The sequence below is a fragment of the Podarcis melisellensis genome, assembly GCF_964234715.1.
Source record: "Podarcis melisellensis genome assembly, chromosome: 16".
Lineage (NCBI taxonomy): Eukaryota > Metazoa > Chordata > Lepidosauria > Squamata > Lacertidae > Podarcis > Podarcis melisellensis.
In genome coordinates, this window is record NC_138533.1 from 20,468,258 (window position 1) to 20,486,614 (window position 18,357).

The window sequence follows — 18,357 nt, forward strand, 5'->3', positions numbered from 1 at the left end:
GGCTGAAGGCCCATCTAATCCATAATCTGGTCCTCACAATGGTCAACCAGATACCCCAGTGGAAAGCCCACAGGTAGGACCCAAGTGCAACAGAACTCGTTCCACTTGGGTTTCCCAACAACTGGCATCCAGAGGTATACTGCCTCTAATGGTTGAGACAGAACATAGCCTTCAGGGTTACTAGCCATTGATAGCCTTAACCTCCATGACCCTGTCTAGTCCTCTTTTAAAGCCATCCAAATTGTATGGAGACAGTTGCAGTTCCTGGTATTTCTCTTCATTTTCTCTTACACCAGCTCTTCTGTTAGCTGGCTCTTCTACTCCAGCTGCATCTACTCCAGAATCTTGTTCTCACAGTGGCAATTCAGATGGCTTTGGGGAATTTTAAAACTGGACATTAGCATGACGGCACTCTCCCTGCAGTTTCCAGCAATTGGTATTCAGAGGCACACTGCCTCCAACCACAGAGGTAGAACATGGGGAGGTGACTTATACTAAGTCAGACAATGGTTCCATCTAACTCAGTATTGCCTGTATCAACTAGCAGTGGCTCTCCAGTATTTTAGCCAAGGGCATCTTCCACTGAGCTAAGGTTCTTCCCAAAGAACCACATAGAGGACTCTGCTCATTCCACTGCTTTCCTTCAAAGGACTGCATTAGTTTTATTAAACATTAGAAGTTCTGTTGCCCACCACCCTTAAATTATGTTAGTTGCAGAGCAGGGAGGGAAATCACTTGCTCAACAACAACTTTGGCTTTGAGCCCCCTGCCATCTCCAATCCCATCCAGAATGAGTTAATGCTTTGTAGATAGTATTGATCAGCTGGCAGGATTCTGTCTGAGCTCTCTCTCTCTCTTTCTCTCTCCATCCCTATATCTCCAGCTTCCCCACTCTCATCTTCCCTCTCTGCTTTCTCATTTCTCTCCCCTCCATTTGTCTCGCCATCTGGGCTCAGCTGATAGGTGGAGCCCATAAGGTGTGGATCCTCCATCAACATCTTCCACGCCCGGTCGTCCATCAAGTCCCTCTCAATAAGCTAATAGCTCTAATGTGTGAAAATTGATTTCTGGGGTGAATACAAAGGGCCAATGATTTACACTCTATTTCCTATTGATGAGGCTCAATTGATTTCAACAAGTACTAAAATATTTACAGGGGTGGGCAAGGGGAGAGAGGGCAGGAGAGTGTCAGAGAGGGGAATCTCACAGGGGCTTTTAAATAACACACAGGCAGCTTGATCTTCTCAAAATGAAAGATGGTGAGGAAGACCAAGGAAAGGCAACAGAGGATCTAAACAACGTCAAAAGGATGAGGCTTCATCAGTGATAATGGGAGCTGGAACCAAAGTATTCTGCAGTTGGGTGCAGGAGGGAATCAGTTCTGGGGAACACCAGCAAAGAGCTGAAATAGACTTGCAGTAGTGGTGGCTGGTGCCTGTTGGGACCTGTGGGATGGAAGTTGAGTTCCACAAGGGGAACGCTGAAATGGAGGAGGAGGAAGTTGACAGCCAGGGTCACCACCTCGTGGACTGGTTGTAAGTAAGAAGCCAGGCAAGTGAGGGCTGTGATAAGGGCAGACTGAGGTTGGTGGGAACCAACCTTCACAGACCTATTTGTTTTTTATTTATTAAATTTCTATACTGTCCCTCATCTAAAGATCACAGGGCAGTTTACCATATAAAAACCACAAAAATATATAGCATAATAACAAATAAAAACAATACCCCAAATTAATTTGCCAAAGCCCTGGGAGAAGAGGAATGTTTTTGCCTGGCATCTAAAGATATGTAATGAAGGTATCAGGTGAGTCTACTTGCTGGATCAGGGGTCTGTGAGTATTTAAGATGGACTTGGCTTGGAGACAGTCCTGGGTACCTATACCTTCCTCCACCTGCCTTGGGCCATTTCCAAAAGGGGCTAAGCACCTGATCAGTTTTACAAGCCTTAGGCTGTGGCAGGAACAAGTGGGAAACTTGTTCGCAGTCAGAGACAGCAATGTTTCTGAATACCAGTTGCTGGAAACCACAGGAGGAGAGAAGCTCTTGTGCTCATGTCCAGCTTGCGGGCTTCCCAGAGGCATCTGGTTGGCTACTGTGAAAACAGGGTGCTGGGCTAGATGGGCCTTTGGCCTGATCCAGCAGGAAGACTCTTCTTGTGTTCTTATGAAACAAGCAGTCAGTCATTGCAGCCTTTAACATGACTTGATAGGGTCACATGAATAGGCCCTATATTTAAGATATCTCTGTGACGAGTGTGAAGGAGAGGAGGAAAACGGAAGAAACAAACAAGAACAGGACAAGCTGGTTGATGGCATGAACCACGGCATTGTAAATGTGATGAAATCTGATAGTGCAGCGTCTAAGGTCGTGCCCTCGTGGACTAAGAATAACTACTTTGGTTTAGCTACAGAGAGTTGATTTGCTGGAAATGACAGAGGAGGAAAGATGCCTGAGGTCTTTGGCCAATGACAAGATGAATATGGGCGACCAATGTTAGGGGGACACACTCTCTCTCTCTCTCTCACACACACACACACACCACCACCACCACCAAGGCAACTGTGAGTTGACAAAGGCAAGGCAGAATGAACCCTGCTCTGCAAAGCACCCTGAAGGGTTTACCTAGGAAGTCATTGGCATTTGCTCTGAGGAGCCCCTCTGACTGTCCCCTTTCTCAGCATCTGTTCACTTTCTGGGTTCAGCACCATGGATGGTACTTCACGCAGGTTGGGTTCACACAGGTATGCCTCCAGGCTGGGAGAGACTCCTTCTTTGGAATCCTAGAGAGCCACTGCCAGTCATCTTAGACGATGCTGACCCAGATGGACCAATAGCATGGCATGGGGTACAGCAGCTTCCAACATCCCTGTGTCTTAAGGGATGTAGTCTCACTCGACCTTAGGAGAAGGGCCATAACTCAGTGGTAGAGCATCTGCTTTGCATTCAGAATGTCCCAATTTCAACACTCAGCATATCAAGGTAGATCGGGGAATATCCGCCACCTGAAACCCTGGAAAGCCATTGCCAGTGGACAAGACTCAGCTAGATGGACCAACAGCCTGACTTGGCATAAGGCAGCTTCTTGGGTTGCCGTGTTCTGCCTAACATTAGGGCCAGCCCTGCCTGCTAGACAAGATCTCTTTGGCCCATAGAGCATAGTCTTCCTCCCACCGCTGTATACTAGGAAGAGTATCATAGAGTCTTTATTAGCTCAGCCTCACTTGGCTGGTAGTGTCAATACTCAATGAACTGCAGAGTGAGGTTTCTCCAAGTTCCTGATGGCAGGAGAGGGCTTTCTGACAAACTGCCCCTTCCCTTCCAGCCCTGTCTCTTCTTCTTGATGCTAAAAGTAATGGAAGCACCCTCTAAAAATGCTGAAGGAACAAAGCCTGCCAAGCAATAAAGAGAGGCAATTTACCCTATAAAACTCAGGTTTACAAGGGAATTTATAGTGTCAGAGGCTTTTTATAGCTTTTTTTTTGATGAGATTTTTTTTTTAAGGAGAGACAGAGAACCTGAAACTTAAGTAGACTTAAAAGTTTAGACAGAGGGTTTTTAAGCACAAAGGGGTAATAATTAGAGGCACATTTTTCCATTTCACTGTCTTTTTGCAACCGGCAAAGAAAGGGTCTTGAGTGCTAGGAAGCTTATTTCTTTGTAAGATCAGGAGGGTGGGGCGAGTCCCCTTCATTGCAGAATCAAAAAGGCAAATATTAAGAGGGATTCAATGGCCATTACTTGGTCCGTAATGTAGCCTGACATATATTCAGTGTTTTTCTTCCTGGGGGGGGGACATGCAGGGGGACACATACCCCTAAACATTTTGTCAATCTAAGTTTGGCCTCACTGAGGGGCAGTATTTCAACATGAGTAGGAAAATGAGAGTACCACCAAACATTTTTTTTTAGAAAAAAAGCACTGCATAAATTTAATGGGGTCTGTGTCTGATCTGCCAGTTAAACTGCATTGGGTGTCTGCAAACTCAATCCTGCAGTTTTATTCTAATGCTTGTAGATCCCACCTCCATCCCTGGGTGAGTCAGGCCAGTCAAAAGTGCATCTCCTCCTGTCCCCCAAAGCAAGACTGTCACCATTTCAAACATTGTTCAGACCCAATATTGCCTTAAGACAACGAGATGGTCCTTGTGTTGCCTGTTCAATAAATAGTTCCACGGTGCTTTGGGAAGTGTTCCAAACTGTGCACCACGCAGGAAGGCAAAGGAACTTGTGCTGGAGACATTCTGGTGATCATCGATGGCAAGGATTCTTTTATTGGTTCCAGCTACTGAAACCACTCCCATCCCTGCTCAAATGCCACCAGAGAGCATGAACCTGAAATTTCTTGCTTCCTCTTCCAATCCATTTTCCTTTTGTGCAATGTCTTTTCAGATTGCAAGCCTAAGGGCATGGGCTGTTGTGAGTGTTGTCATTTTTTGAGGTGTAAGCCTATCTGGGAGCATTTTTAAGCTGAAGAGCAGGATTACAAAATCCCTCTTGGTAAATAAATAATATAGGCTTCAGAAATCAATGTTTTAATATATATATTTTAAATCATGTTTTTTTTAAGCACAAGAATTATCCTGAAAAGTGGAAAACACAGACCACTACACACACACACACAGGAAACCCAGGCCCAGGCACTAAATGTGGCCCTCCAGAACTCTCCATCTGGCCCTCCAAAACTCTTCCCATGTGAAACCTTTCACTGGCCCTGCTCCCCTCCCTCCAAACATATTCCACCTGGAATATGTTCTTGAAAGCAGCTCACTGTGCAAAGATAAACATTCAACTCATTGCCCTGCTCACTATTGCAACTGGCTCCAACCACTGCTGGCACGTGGCCCTCGGAAGGCTGCCAAGGAGGGAATGTGGCCCTCGGGATGAAAAATGGTTCCCAACTGATTATGGCAGCTTACTCAATACCCTGCTTAAATCTAACTCTAAGAACAGCGCACTTGCTTTGGGTGGAGCCTGACGGATATTCCACCTCTGCCATTGCCAAGGGAGTAAAGCCGACTAAACAGGTTTGACACCTTTCCAGTTAATGGGTTGCAGGACCATTCTCCACTCCAGAAAGGCTTAGGAGGAGAGGTAGCCCGGAGGCACAGCTATGACTCCAGCGCCTGGCAGTGCTTTAGATGCTAGTGAGATGCAATAGCCACAGCCGCCTTGATCTTTTATGGCTCCGGTTAATCATTGATGTTGATAGCATGCATATATTATCCTCCTATCGGGCCAAATCATCTCAATGCACGGCTCCCAGAGAGTTACGCCCGCCCATTTAGGCTGCCACCCTGCACCTCACTGATTAGAAACTAACTGCTGCTGCAGCTCAGAAGCCTTTGAAGAGCCGGTGGTCAGGACAGGGCAAAATTCTCCTCCATACACACATTCTTGAGATTTTGAATCTAGGTTCCAGCTCCTAGATGAATACTGTTATTGACTACATTGTTGATGTATGTGATGACCAGAGCCGGTCCTACCATTAGGTACAACACACCTGGCCAGTAGCTCAGTTTCTTCCTTAGGCCAATTTGTTAGCCCTCCCCCTCACACAAGAAAATCGCCCAGTGTTTGTGTGGGCAGAATAAGGAGCAGATTTGGGAGATAGTCAGTTGTGAGGGCACCCTTTGTACAGGCTTGAGAAAGATACCTGCTCCCAATCAATTCCCCGTTCTGCTCTCCACCGTACCCGACAGTCCAGGGTGCCACAGCTGCCAGTCAGGTAGGTCACCGAGCTATTGCCCATTCATTTCAGCCTATCAGTGGGCAGCGCTGAAGGTACTTGCCTTACCCTGGCCGCTAGCAACCCACGCTACACCACTGCAGTCAGCTGATAGGATATGGGCATCAGGTGGCCCATATTTGCCTGAAAAGTGGCTGCATGCAGCTGGGCAGAAGCGTCTGAATTTGCCCTTTTGCCCTCTACCTGTCCCATGTCTCAGATGACATCAGGTGTAGGGCAGGTGGGCGTAGCTTGGCTGAAACAGACCTGGGTCAAATGGGGAAGATTGGCCTGTGGGCCAGAGGTCCTCTGCCATTAGGGACATCGGAAGCTGCCTTATACTGAGTCAGACCAGTTTATCAAGCTCAGTATTGTCAACTCTGGGTGGCAGGAGCTCTACAGGGATTCAGACCAGGCTTCTCTCCCAGCCGTACCTTGAGATTTTGCCTCTGCCCCTGCCCAAAATTGCATGTGGCCCCCAGAATGCCATCATTGTGGCCCTTGAGCAGAAAAAGATCCCTTACTACCCATGCTTTAGCAGGATGTTCTTGGAAGGGTGGATGGCTCAGAAGCACCGATTCCCCCTCTCCTGCTTTCTCTTTTCTCTCCTCCTTTCTCCCCAGCCGAGAGTTGCTGTCTTCATTGTGCACACGCCGACACCTCGCTCAGACACAGACTGCTCTCTTGCCTCCCTTCCCCTCTCTTCGAGGGTGGTTGCACACCCTGGAGGGATGTGCTTTGTCGCAGGACATCAAACTTCCCCCTTCAACGGCTGCACGGCTGCAACAGGCCTGGAGAGGTAAGGTGCGAGGAAGGGAAGCAGGCACACAGAATTCTCTTGGGTGCTGCTGCTACCCAGTGACAGCTGGGCTGTAGGAGAGCCCATGTAGGTTGCCTGGAGCTGCGCACCTGAAATGAGCAAGATTTTAAGGTGGGGTGTGTGTACATGAGGGCTGAATCTGCATACACATGTACAGGCCCTTTGTCCTCAGGCAACCTCATGGAGATCTGAACTGAGAGGCTGCATTCACATGGAGCTGCATTCCACTTCCTGCAGTTACTCCAACCATTAATTTTCACAATGTATTTGAGCTTCCCGAGATGCAAAAGCCACTTCCAGAAATCTAGTTGTTATTGGAATTCTAAGGTCATATATATATATATATGCAGGTTTTGGTGTCCTCGGGTGTCTTCCCGTGTAAAAGTTGGGGTGTCTAGGCGACGTTTCGACGAGGTCTCACTCGTCATCTTCAGGCTGGTGCTTTCGGCTTCTTGTTACTGGAACAGAGCAGGATCTCAGTGTTTGAGTTCCTATAAATACTGTTGAGGGGGTGTGGTGTATAGCCTCCAATGTTCTGGGCAGAGAGGAAGTTCCCAGAGAAAAATCATCCAGATGCCCCAAACTCTACGGCCTCCCCAAGATACACAAAGAAGGAACACCACTCAGACCAATAGTCAGCTCCATAGGCTCACCTCTACAAAATCTCGCTAAATTTCTCGCCAAGCAACTTCAGCCCTATGCAGAATCCATCTCTTCACACGTTCCAAACTCCTTCCAGTTCATAGAAACAATAAAGAAGCAAAACCTACATCCTAATGACCTACTTGTGAGCTTCGATGTTGTATCTCTCTTCACACAAGTGCCCATTAATGAAGCCTTGACAGCCATTCAAAACAAATACAATCCCCCCGAATACATCTTGGACCTGACCAACCACTGCCTAACCAACACGTACTTCATCCACAATGGACAAAGATACAAACAGATAGAAGGAGCACCTATGGGATCACCCCTCTCACCGGTCATCGCAAACCTGTACATGGAACACTTTGAAACCAATGCTTTAGACAAGTCAGAACACAAACCCAAACTTTGGCTCAGATATGTTGACGACACCTTTGTAATTTGGCCACACGGGAAGGAAAAACTGGATAGCTTCCTCACACATCTCAACAGCCTACACCCCAAAATACAATTCACTATGGAAATAGAAGCCAACAACCAACTTCCCTTCCTTGACGTCCTAATCTACAAAAAACCTGATGGCTCCCTAGGACACACTATCTACCGGAAAAAAACACACACCAACCGCTACTTACATGCACAATCACACCACCACCCTGCACAAATAAACTCCGCAGCCAAGACTCTCATCTCCAGAACCAAACGCCTGGCTGACCAAGACCACTTGACAACTGAGTTACAGAATCTCTCAAATGTGTTAATTGCCAATGGATACCAGCAAAACAGGGTTACGAAGCTAATCCAAAAAGAAACACCCCCCAAAAACCAAGACACAGAAGAAAACAATGGCATGGCCCTCCTTCCTTATATCAAGGGCACTACAGATAAAATTAGCAAAATCCTCCATAAACACAATATCAAAACAGCCTTTTGCACCAACCAAAAAATAGCCAATATCCTCAGAAACCCCAAGGATAAAATCCAGTTGGAAAACCAAGGGGTCTATGAAATACCCTGCAAAGTCTGCCCAGCCACGTACATTGGACAAACAAACAGACGAATAAATGCACGTATCGCAGAACACAAGAATGCCGTCAAAAAAGAAGAAAAAACTTCCTCTCTTTTCCAACACATGAAAGAAACAGGACACGAAATTAATTTTGCAGATTCCAAATTGCTCTTTAACATGGAACATCACCACAAGAGAATAATCATGGAAGCCATCGAGATAGAGAAACACCCCCACAACATGAACAAGCGTGACGACACATCCCGCTTGCCAGACATCTGGAAATTAGCCCTCCCCACAAAAACTGACACCAGATCCAGAGGCACACAGAACGCCATCACCAATCAACCACACCAGACCCAAACCCAGACCCTCTCCACAGATAAATTACAGACACCATCCAGTAGCCAAACCATGGTGGCACCTCCGGATGCTGCACCCCCCTGCAATCCCTACACAGATCTGGCTGACACAGGCCACAAAACCACAGCTCGCCCCTATACACGAAGCCAAGCCAGAGCACAACTAAGTGCAGTACAGCCATCTTCTCAGAAAAACTCTTCACAAAGTTCAAGAGGTCAAGACACAAAGACTTTAGCAACTAATCCACACCTAATGACCCACCTAAGTGGTACTCAGGATATCACTCAAGAAATCACTCAAGATATCCCTCAAGTAATTAAGGAACAAAAGAAGAAAAGGCACACTAGCCTGGGAACTTCCTCTCTGCCCAGAACATTGGAGGCTATACACCACACCCCCTCAACAGTATTTATAGGAACTCAAACACTGAGATCCTGCTCTGTTCCAGTAACAAGAAGCCGAAAGCACCAGCCTGAAGATGACGAGTGAGACCTCGTCGAAACGTCGCCTAGACACCCCAACTTTTACACGGGAAGACACCCGAGGACACCAAAACCTGCATTCCTGTACCCGTGAAAATCTACGAAAGCATATATATATATACACCTAATGACCCACCTAAGTGGTACTCAGGATATCACTCAAGAAATCACTCAAGATATCCCTCAAGTAATTAAGGAACAAAAGAAGAAAAGGCACACTAGCCTGGGAACTTCCTCTCTGCCCAGAACATTGGAGGCTATACACCACACCCCCTCAACAGTATTTATAGGAACTCAAACACTGAGATCCTGCTCTGTTCCAGTAACAAGAAGCCGAAAGCACCAGCCTGAAGATGACGAGTGAGACCTCGTCGAAACGTCGCCTAGACACCCCAACTTTTACACGGGAAGACACCCGAGGACACCAAAACCTGCATATATATATATATATATATATAAAATAACTGTTCATAAATGTAGAAGGCAAACATATACATGAGTATATAAACCACGTGTCTGAAATAGTACAGGAGAGCAATCCTGAAGCCATTTTGACTCTCCCAAATTGACCTCAAATCACAGCCTAGGGCTTGCCGATCGGTAGGTCGGCAGTTCAAATCCCCGTGACGGGTGAGCTCCTGTTTTTTGGTCCCAGGTCCTGCCTACCTAGCAGTTCGAAAGCACATCAGTGCAAGTAGATAAATAGGTACTGCTCCAGCGGGAAGGTAAACGGCATTTCCATGTGCTGCTCTGGTTCGCCAGAAGGGGCTTTGTCATGCTGGCCACATGACCTAGAAGCAGTCTGCGGATAAACGCCGGCTCCCTCAGCCAGTAGAGCGAGATGAGTCGTCCACGACTGGACCTAACAGTGAGGGATACCTTTACCTTTCATTTCTGTGCAAGGATAAAGGAAATGGGAAAAGCTTTTCAATTGTCATTGGACTGTAGGGGCTTACACCCCTCATTTCAAATACAGTCTGGCAAGTATCTGTTAAGCTGGGTAAACTATCAAAATGCATAAGAGATTCAGGAACTACCATATTTTTCTCTCTATAAGATGCACTTTTCCCCTCCTAAAAAGTAAGGGGAAATGTGTGTGTCTTATGGAGTGAATGCAGGCTGTGTGGCTGTCCCAGAAGCCAGATCCCTCTTGCTGTTCTGGCATCTGGGATTCAGAATATTTTTTTCTTGTTTTCCTCCTCCAAAAACTAGGTGCATCCTATGGTCTGGTGCATTTCATAGAGCAAAAAACACGGTAAGTATTTACCATCGCAAAGGAATGGCCTGGCTACCCAAAAAAGGCAAACAGATAAGGCATTATCAGGTATCCTGGCAAACAGGAGAGAAGCAACACACTCAAATTTCTGCTGGGGATTTTATTGCATTTATATCATTTCATAAATCTTTATCATGTCAGCTCTTGCTCTCCAAATGCTGCAACCGTTCTTCACAGGGGAGACGCTTCATTCCCTTGATGGTTTCAGTTTCCCTTTTTCTGAACCTTGTTGAATTTTGTTTTCCTTGAGTTTTCCTTATAAGGATGTCACGGTTGCCATTTCTACTGAGCCGTGCCATTGTTCCACCTAGCCCAGTAAATGGCAGTGGATCTCTAAGGACTTGGCCACCAATCCTATTTGAGATACTTTTAACCAGGGGTGGACAAATGTTTTTAACCACCGATAAAGTCCTCATTTGACTGCCATCTTACTTAAAACCAGTCCAGGGGGTGGCACTGCATTCCAGCTTCCGCCTTCTTAGGGGTTGTGTTCCTCTTGTAGGATGCTGTGAAGAGGCAGATTGGGACAAAGCTAGAACCTAAAGCTCTCCTGATCTCCATTGAAGGCAGAAATTGTTTTGTAATCCTCTCAGTAATACTGGGGGAAACATTTCTCCTTCAACAGAACAGCAAGAAATCTTCAGGAGATTTTCCCAGAAGAGTTCTCAACAGAGGGAGTAGAAACCTCTCTCTGTGCTCACTAGACAAGTTACAGTGCATAAGAACAGGATCAGCAGGTTATATTGCTCTAGCTCCACACAAATGAAAATATTCATTAACTGGGGTCTTGTAAAACCATCCACTTCACAGGGCAGATAACAAACGCTCCAAGATTTCTCCGATGTCCGATGAAAATAAGGATGCCCTGTTCCATAAAATGATAATAATAATAATTTTTATTATTATTTATACCCTGCCCATCTGACTGGGTTGCCCCAGACACCCTGGGTGGCTTCCAACACATATAAAAACATAATAAAACATTAAACATTTTTTTTAAAAAAAACTCCCCTACACAGGGCTGCCTTCAAATGTCTTCTAAAGGTTGTCTAGTTACTTATCTTCTTGGCTTGGGGGTCATATAACTCCATACCTGTTATGGTTCCAAGGGGTTGCTCGAGAGCAAGCAGGCAAATGCCTCCCTGCTCAGCTGTGAAGCCTTGCTTTTGATGCCAAAATAAACTTTATCTGTCCAGAGCGCCACTCTCCTGTGGCTGGCTCATTCACTGGCAGAATCTATGAGTGGGCGGTCCTTAAACCTTCCCCAGCAGAGTAGTTTCTTGACACCCAGTCTGCGCCGCCCCTCTTGGCATGGAAGCTTACTGCGCAAGGAGGGCCTGGGTAACGGAGGACCTCTTTCCTCCCCGCTTTGCCCAGGCAAGGTGTCCTGGCACCGCCTCGCCTCCTCCGAGCCCTGAAGTTCCTCTCCACTGGAGGCGTGGTTTCTGTCCTCTGCTGAGGAAGAGCAGCTTCCCAAGATGTTTGGGGGCTCTCTGTAATCCATCTGGCTTTTCCCCTCTCGCCGCTGAGCTGATGGCAGTACCCTGATGTCAGGGAACTGCCATCGGAGCCAGAGGCGGAGGGAAGGCTCCAGAGCGATGCCGGAGAGGGTCCCAGCAGGGAGAGAGATAGCCCATTTGCTGGGGAAGGAAATCAGCGTAACACCAGGGGTGAAGGGGGGCAGATGGGGGAATCGGAGAGAAGGCTCCAGGACTCTTCACCGGAGACCAGTGGGGAGAGCACGGGTACTCCGCTGCCCACACCCTCCCTGCGCAGAAGACTTCCGCACAGGGAGAGTAGGAGGAGACTTTGCTGGAAGAAGTTCAAGAAATGCCCACTGACGGATTCTGCCAGCGACTGAGACAGCCACGAGTGCAAGGCTGTCCAGAGAGAAAGGGTTCAACCAGGCAACCTAGCCAGGAGTGGTGGCAACTTACGCACGAGCAACCCCCTAAAACCATTACACCTGACAATACCCTCCAACATTTCTCCAATGAAAATAGGGACGTCCTAAGGGGAAATGGGACATTCCAGGGTCAAATCAGAAACCGGAATGGCTTCTGTAAATCCAGGACTGTCCCTGGAAAATAGGGACATTTGGAGGGTCTGAGATAAAAGTCTACTCTCTCGCCAGATTCACAAGCCATATGCTGCACTCTCTGAATACCAAAGATCTCCAATAGGTTATTTGGGTCAGTCTCAATAGTTGCAGGGACGCAGGTGGCGCTGTGGGTTAAAGCCTCAGTGCCTAGGACTTGCCGATTGAAAGGTCGGCGGTTCGAATCCCTGCGGCGGGGTGCGCTCCCGCTGCTCGGTCCCAGCGCCTGCCAACCTAGCAGTTCGAAAGCACCTCTGGGTGCAAGTAGATAAATAGGGACCGCTTACCAGCGGGAAGGTAAACGGTGTTTCTGTGTGCGGCTCTGGCTCGCCAGAGCAGCGATGTCACGCTGGCCACGTGACCCGGAAGTGTCTCCGGACAGCGCTGGCCCCTGGCCTCTTAAGTGAGATGGGCGCACAACCCCAGAGTCTGTCAAGACTGGCCCGTACGGGCAGGGGTACCTTTACAATAGTTGCACTCAGGTCCTGCATACTGGCTTCGCATAGGCACCTGGTTAGCCATTGCGAGAACAGGATCCTGGAAAAGATGGACCTTTGGCCTGATCCAGCAAAGCTCTTCTTGAATTATTATCAGACAGGCACCAGCTTTGCGGGTTTTCTTTATTTTGGGGGGTGGGGTGGTTTTGCCAATTGAAGACTTACCAGTTCACCCAGGTTTTCCCTAAAGCTTAACATTATCAATACCGATTCCTGAAGTCCTCGGCCTTTATGATTATTTCACTGATTCTATCAATGATTTTTAAAAATTGAACATTGTTATGTTTTAGTAGTGTGTCAACTGCTTTGGCAGTTCTTTTTGTAAAAGAAAAGGGAACCGGAAATACTTTAATGAAATGAAAATGATAAATGCAAAAGTATGAGGCAGAATGCAGAACGATGTTTAGTGCACAGAACAGTTAAAAAAAAATAAAAAAATGTTCCCACCTGGCACATTATTAAAATACACTGTGTGGAAATATCTATACATATCAAGCACTATCATTCTATATACTAACAGAAATCTGGGAAGTTATCGCACCCAAATGAGTAATAATGGACAAGAGCTGTAACTATAATAACCACACATTAGCAGTCTGAAGACATCCAACTAGGTAATGACTATAATATGGTATAACTGCACTCATCGAAACAGTTTGCTATGATACATGTGTACATCCTCTCAAAACAATGTTTTTCTTCTTTTTTGAAACTATTGCCTGGCCTTGAATGTGAATTCACACAATCTCTTAATCAATGTAAACTCATATGATTAATTAAAAAAAAAAAAATTACATCGATGAATGCCCCAACTGTAGAGATGGGGGAGGGGGAATGTCTTTCAGCAAGAATTGAGACCCTGTTTGTTTTCTACTTGGTAACCTGCAGCCTGTTTCCACAATCTGAGTTTAAGGGAAATGTCTTCCTACTAGTCACAGTGACCGTTTCCTTTTTCCAATTGTCAGGTTCTTCTGAATATCTGTTGCAGGAAACCATAAGAGAGAAGAGAGCTCTTGGGCTTGGATCCAGCTTCTGGGTTTCCCACAGGATCTAGTTGTCTGCTGTGAGAACAGGTTGTTAGGCTAAATGCGCCATTTGTCTGATTCAGCAGGCACTTCTTAGATTCTTAATTCAAATCCTAACCGAGCAGAATTTCTAGTTCAACTCCCTGCAGTGCAGGAATCATTGCTAAAGAATCAATAATAATAATAATAATAATAATAATAATAATAATAATAATAATAATAATATATTTATTGTCAGTTGGTGGCCATCCAACTGCTGTTTAAAAACCTCCAATGATGGAGAATCGATAACCTTCTCAGGAAGTCCGTTCCATTGTTGAAGAGCTCTTGCCTTCTGAATGTTCTTCCGAATGTTTAGTCGGAACCTCCTTGTCATTGGAATCTGTTGGCTCGGGTCCTCTGGAGCAGCTGGAAACAAGAGCTTTCTCCATCTTCCAAGTGAAAGCCCTTCAGATATTTGAAATTGGCTTTCATAGTCTTCTCTTCTCCAGGCTAAACATACGCTTCTCTCTCCACCGCTCCTCACAGGGCTTGGTTTCCAGGCCCTTGGTCATCTTGGTTGCCCTCATCTGCACACATTTCAGCTTGTCAATATTATTCTTAAATTGTGGTGCCCAGAAGTGGACACAGTGTTCTAGGTGTGATATAACCAAGGCAGAACAGAGTGGTACAGTTACTTTCCTCAACCTGCACACTATAGTTCTGTTGATGCAACCTAGAATAGCATTAGCTTTTTTCTTTCTTTTTTGCTGCTGCAAACAAGCAAACAAGCAAGCAAGCAAGCAAGCAAGCAAGCAAACAAACAAACAAACAAACAAACAAAAAAGCAAATGGTGGTGCTGCCTAAAACTGGACACAGGACTCCAGGTCAGTTTTGACCCAGGCAGTATAGAGTGGTACTTTTATTTCCCTTGATCTAGACCAGGTCTTTCTTTTTCAGCCAGAACTCACCAGAACTCAGTTCTGGCACCTCTCAGTTCCAGCGCCATTGCCATTCTAAAAGAACAAGGGAAGCATTCATGGTGAGTCCCAGCACCTCTTTTTCTAGAAAAATAACACTGATCTAGACACTATACTTTGGTTGGTGCAGTCTACAATTGCATTAGCTTTTTTTGCTGCTGCATCACACCGTTGACTCATTGTGTAGCGGCGTGCTGGTGGAAGATTGCTGGGGTCACCCAGAAGACAAGCGCAAGTCAGTGGAGCCAACTAAGTCAAGCTTTGTCCCCATCCTCTTCCTACAGAGGCAATACTGGGACTAATTGGGAAGGGAGGAGATACAGCCACCACACCTCCTGGCTGGCTTGCATGTACAAAGGCAGGTAGGCAGGGGCAACTGAGGTTGGTGGGACAGATCCCCACTTTCTCTCACGCAGCAGCCTCTGTTGTGATTCAGACTGGTAGCTCTACCCCTCCTCGCACTTCAAAGAAACCGCAGCAGAGGAAAGAAATCCCAGGCAGCCAAAAGCTCATTAACATTCCTGACCTTTTGGGAAGAAAATTAATTCCAACTTCGCACGTACCGGCTCCTCTGCTTGGTCGTTGTCAAAACGGTAGCATCATTAGAGGAAGGCAGACGAGGCTCTGGGGGACAGGGTGTCTGCCACCTCGGTGGAACTTGCGTTGAGTTACTGAGTGCTGGCACAAATAAAGCCATGACATGGGCCATTCTGTCAGCTTTTCACATGAAATTAATCTTCGTTCCGTTGGCTGTGTAAATTTTTATCACCACGGAGCGAGGGATGATGAATGTAGCCAGGCGTCCTGACAGCTATGGCCTGAAAACTCGCAGTTGCCTCTGGATTTCAACCGTGGCGATGTGCTTTTAGAAACTGCCTTCTCTTTTGAGTGTTTGTGTGCGAGAGGAAAAGAGAGGGGGGAGAGAGAGCGAGAGAGAGAGCGCACCCACATGGCTGAGGGAGCAAGAGATCTCTTGACACTCTCCCTTCCCCTAAGAGTAGAATGTGTCGAAGCCTTGGAAAGTTGTCAAGCTCAGGCCTTCGAGCGATAGAGGGAATAAAAAAAGCACCCTCAACTTTTCTGCTTTGCTTATATCTGCACCATGATCAGAAAGCAAGCTCAGATCCAAGCATCAAATCTGTCCCTTCTGTGAACAGCTTTCGTTGTTCATAGGTGATATAAGGCTTCTAAGCATCTATATTTACAAGTCAGTCTGTGGAGATATTTTTGTGGGAGGGGAGGGTACCTGCCAGTTCTTTCCCAGGCCCGATTCAAGGTGCTCGTGGTAATATTCACAGCCCTAAATGACTTAGGTCCCAAGTATCTGAGAGACAGCCTCCTTTTCTACAGGCACTCTGGGCTTCTAAGATCATATTGGTGGTTCCATCTCCCTCAGAAGTTCAAGATGGTGGTGGCCCCGGAGAAGGCCTCCTCTGTTACAGCCCCTACATTGTGGATGTTACTCCCCACAGATGCCTCTAGATTCCTCACTCTACAGTGGTACCTCGGTTTACGAACTTAATCCATTCCGGAAGTCCGTTCTTAAACCAAAACCATTCTTAAACTGAGGTGCGCTTTCCCTAGTGAGGCCTCCCCCCGCCGGTGCCCTTCCACCATTCAGATTCCGTTCTTAGACCGAGGTAAAGTTCTCAAACCAAGACACTATTTCCAGTTTTGCAGAGTTTGTAAACCAAATCATTCTTAAACCGGACTGTTCTTAAACCAAGGTATAGATTTGGAGAATGTTAAACATGCACCTTTCTACCTTTGGCACTTAAGAAGTATATTTTGGGGGCTGAAATATACTCAGAGTCGAGAGTGGATTTCATGCTCTTTATTCAGCTCATAATGGTGAGGAGGAATGGAAGGCCCTCTAGAATGTCTGCTTTATATATATTATTTACACAATGGGCTGCACATGATTGGCTAATTCTGGAATTCTCCTGTAGGCCAATCAGGTTGTGGATTCACTTCCATCTGGAGCTGGATTGGGTGGCTCCTGCAGACCAATCATACTGCTGCATTGTTCTAGGACCAATCAGACTGCTGCATTCTGAATCCTATTGTTCTAGGACCAATCAGACTGCTGCATTTTGGATCCTATTCAACTCAGTACATAACAGGGGCCCACCTTATTTCTGCCATTGTAAAGTTGTTTTAAACTGTTTTTAACGCTGTTTTTTCATTCTTGCAACCTGCCCAGGGTCCTTAGGGTGAAGGGTGGGTGTTAAATTTGATGGCAGTGATATTCAGTGGAGGCTGGCAGTGGCATTGCGTCCTTTATTGGCACCCAGGACATGCATGACATGTGCACCAGGCAGGACCAGGGGCTGGGTGCAGAGGCTGAAACCATGCCACCACTGCTAGGCGGGCATGGGGCACAAAGGGTTCACAGGGCTGCACTGCACCACCTGCCCGCCCATCCATACGGGGGAGGGGGGGCGAGTGATACGGTCCTTGGCAGGCCCATCTTCCCAATGCTGGCTGTGCAGCCATTCAGTGAGGGGCCCAGGGGTGCAGTGGCAAGGCCAGGCCAGGCTCTGGGGCCCAGAGAACCCTGGCAGCAGGAGGGTGGGAATCCCTTCATGGAGTGCCAGGTGCCCCCTCAAAATCATGCCCCTGGATCTATGCCCCCCTGGTCCTCCGCACACTACACCCCTGGAAGCTGGCATGTGGGCTAGTGAGGAATGCCCCCCAAATTCAGTCTGCCCCCTCCTGCCAGTCTCTAAGAAGGAGGGAATCAAACCCAGGCACCAGTTCTTAAGCAGCTGTTCTTCTAATAACCAGGTAGCACAGAAAGACTTCAGAGTTAGGAGGTGGCTGATGGAGCTGGTCTTTGGGCAAAGCTCACACAATATGGACTCATGCACTAATAATAATAATAATAATAATAATAATAATAATAATAATAATAATAATAATAATAATAATTTATTTATACCCCACCCATCTGGCTGTGTTTCCCCAGCCACTCTGGGCGGCTCCCAATCAAATGTTAAAAACAGTACAATGGTACCTCGGGTTAAGTACTTAATTTATTCCGGAGGTCCGTTCTTAACCTGAAACTGTTCTTAACCTGAAGCACCACTTTAGCTAATGAGGCCTCCTGCCACTGCGTGATTTCTCTTCTCATCCTGAAGCAAAGTTCTTAACCTGAGGTACTATTTCTGGGTTAGCAGAGTCTGTAACCTGAAGCGTATGTAACCTGAAGTGTATGTATCCCGAGGTACCACTGTACAGCATTACAACAGTAGTACAACATATACCGTTCACCCCTTATTTTCTATAAACAGGCCTGAGCTTTTCTGGTCCATGCCTGAGTGTTTTGTGTGTGTTTTCTTCTCTTTTTTTCCACCCTGCTGTTTTCCCCAGGAAAACCCACTCTTTAATGCTGAATCGGAACAAATGGCCATTCAGGTTTTCTGTGTTGTTTGCTCCGATTCAGCAGTCATGAGTGGG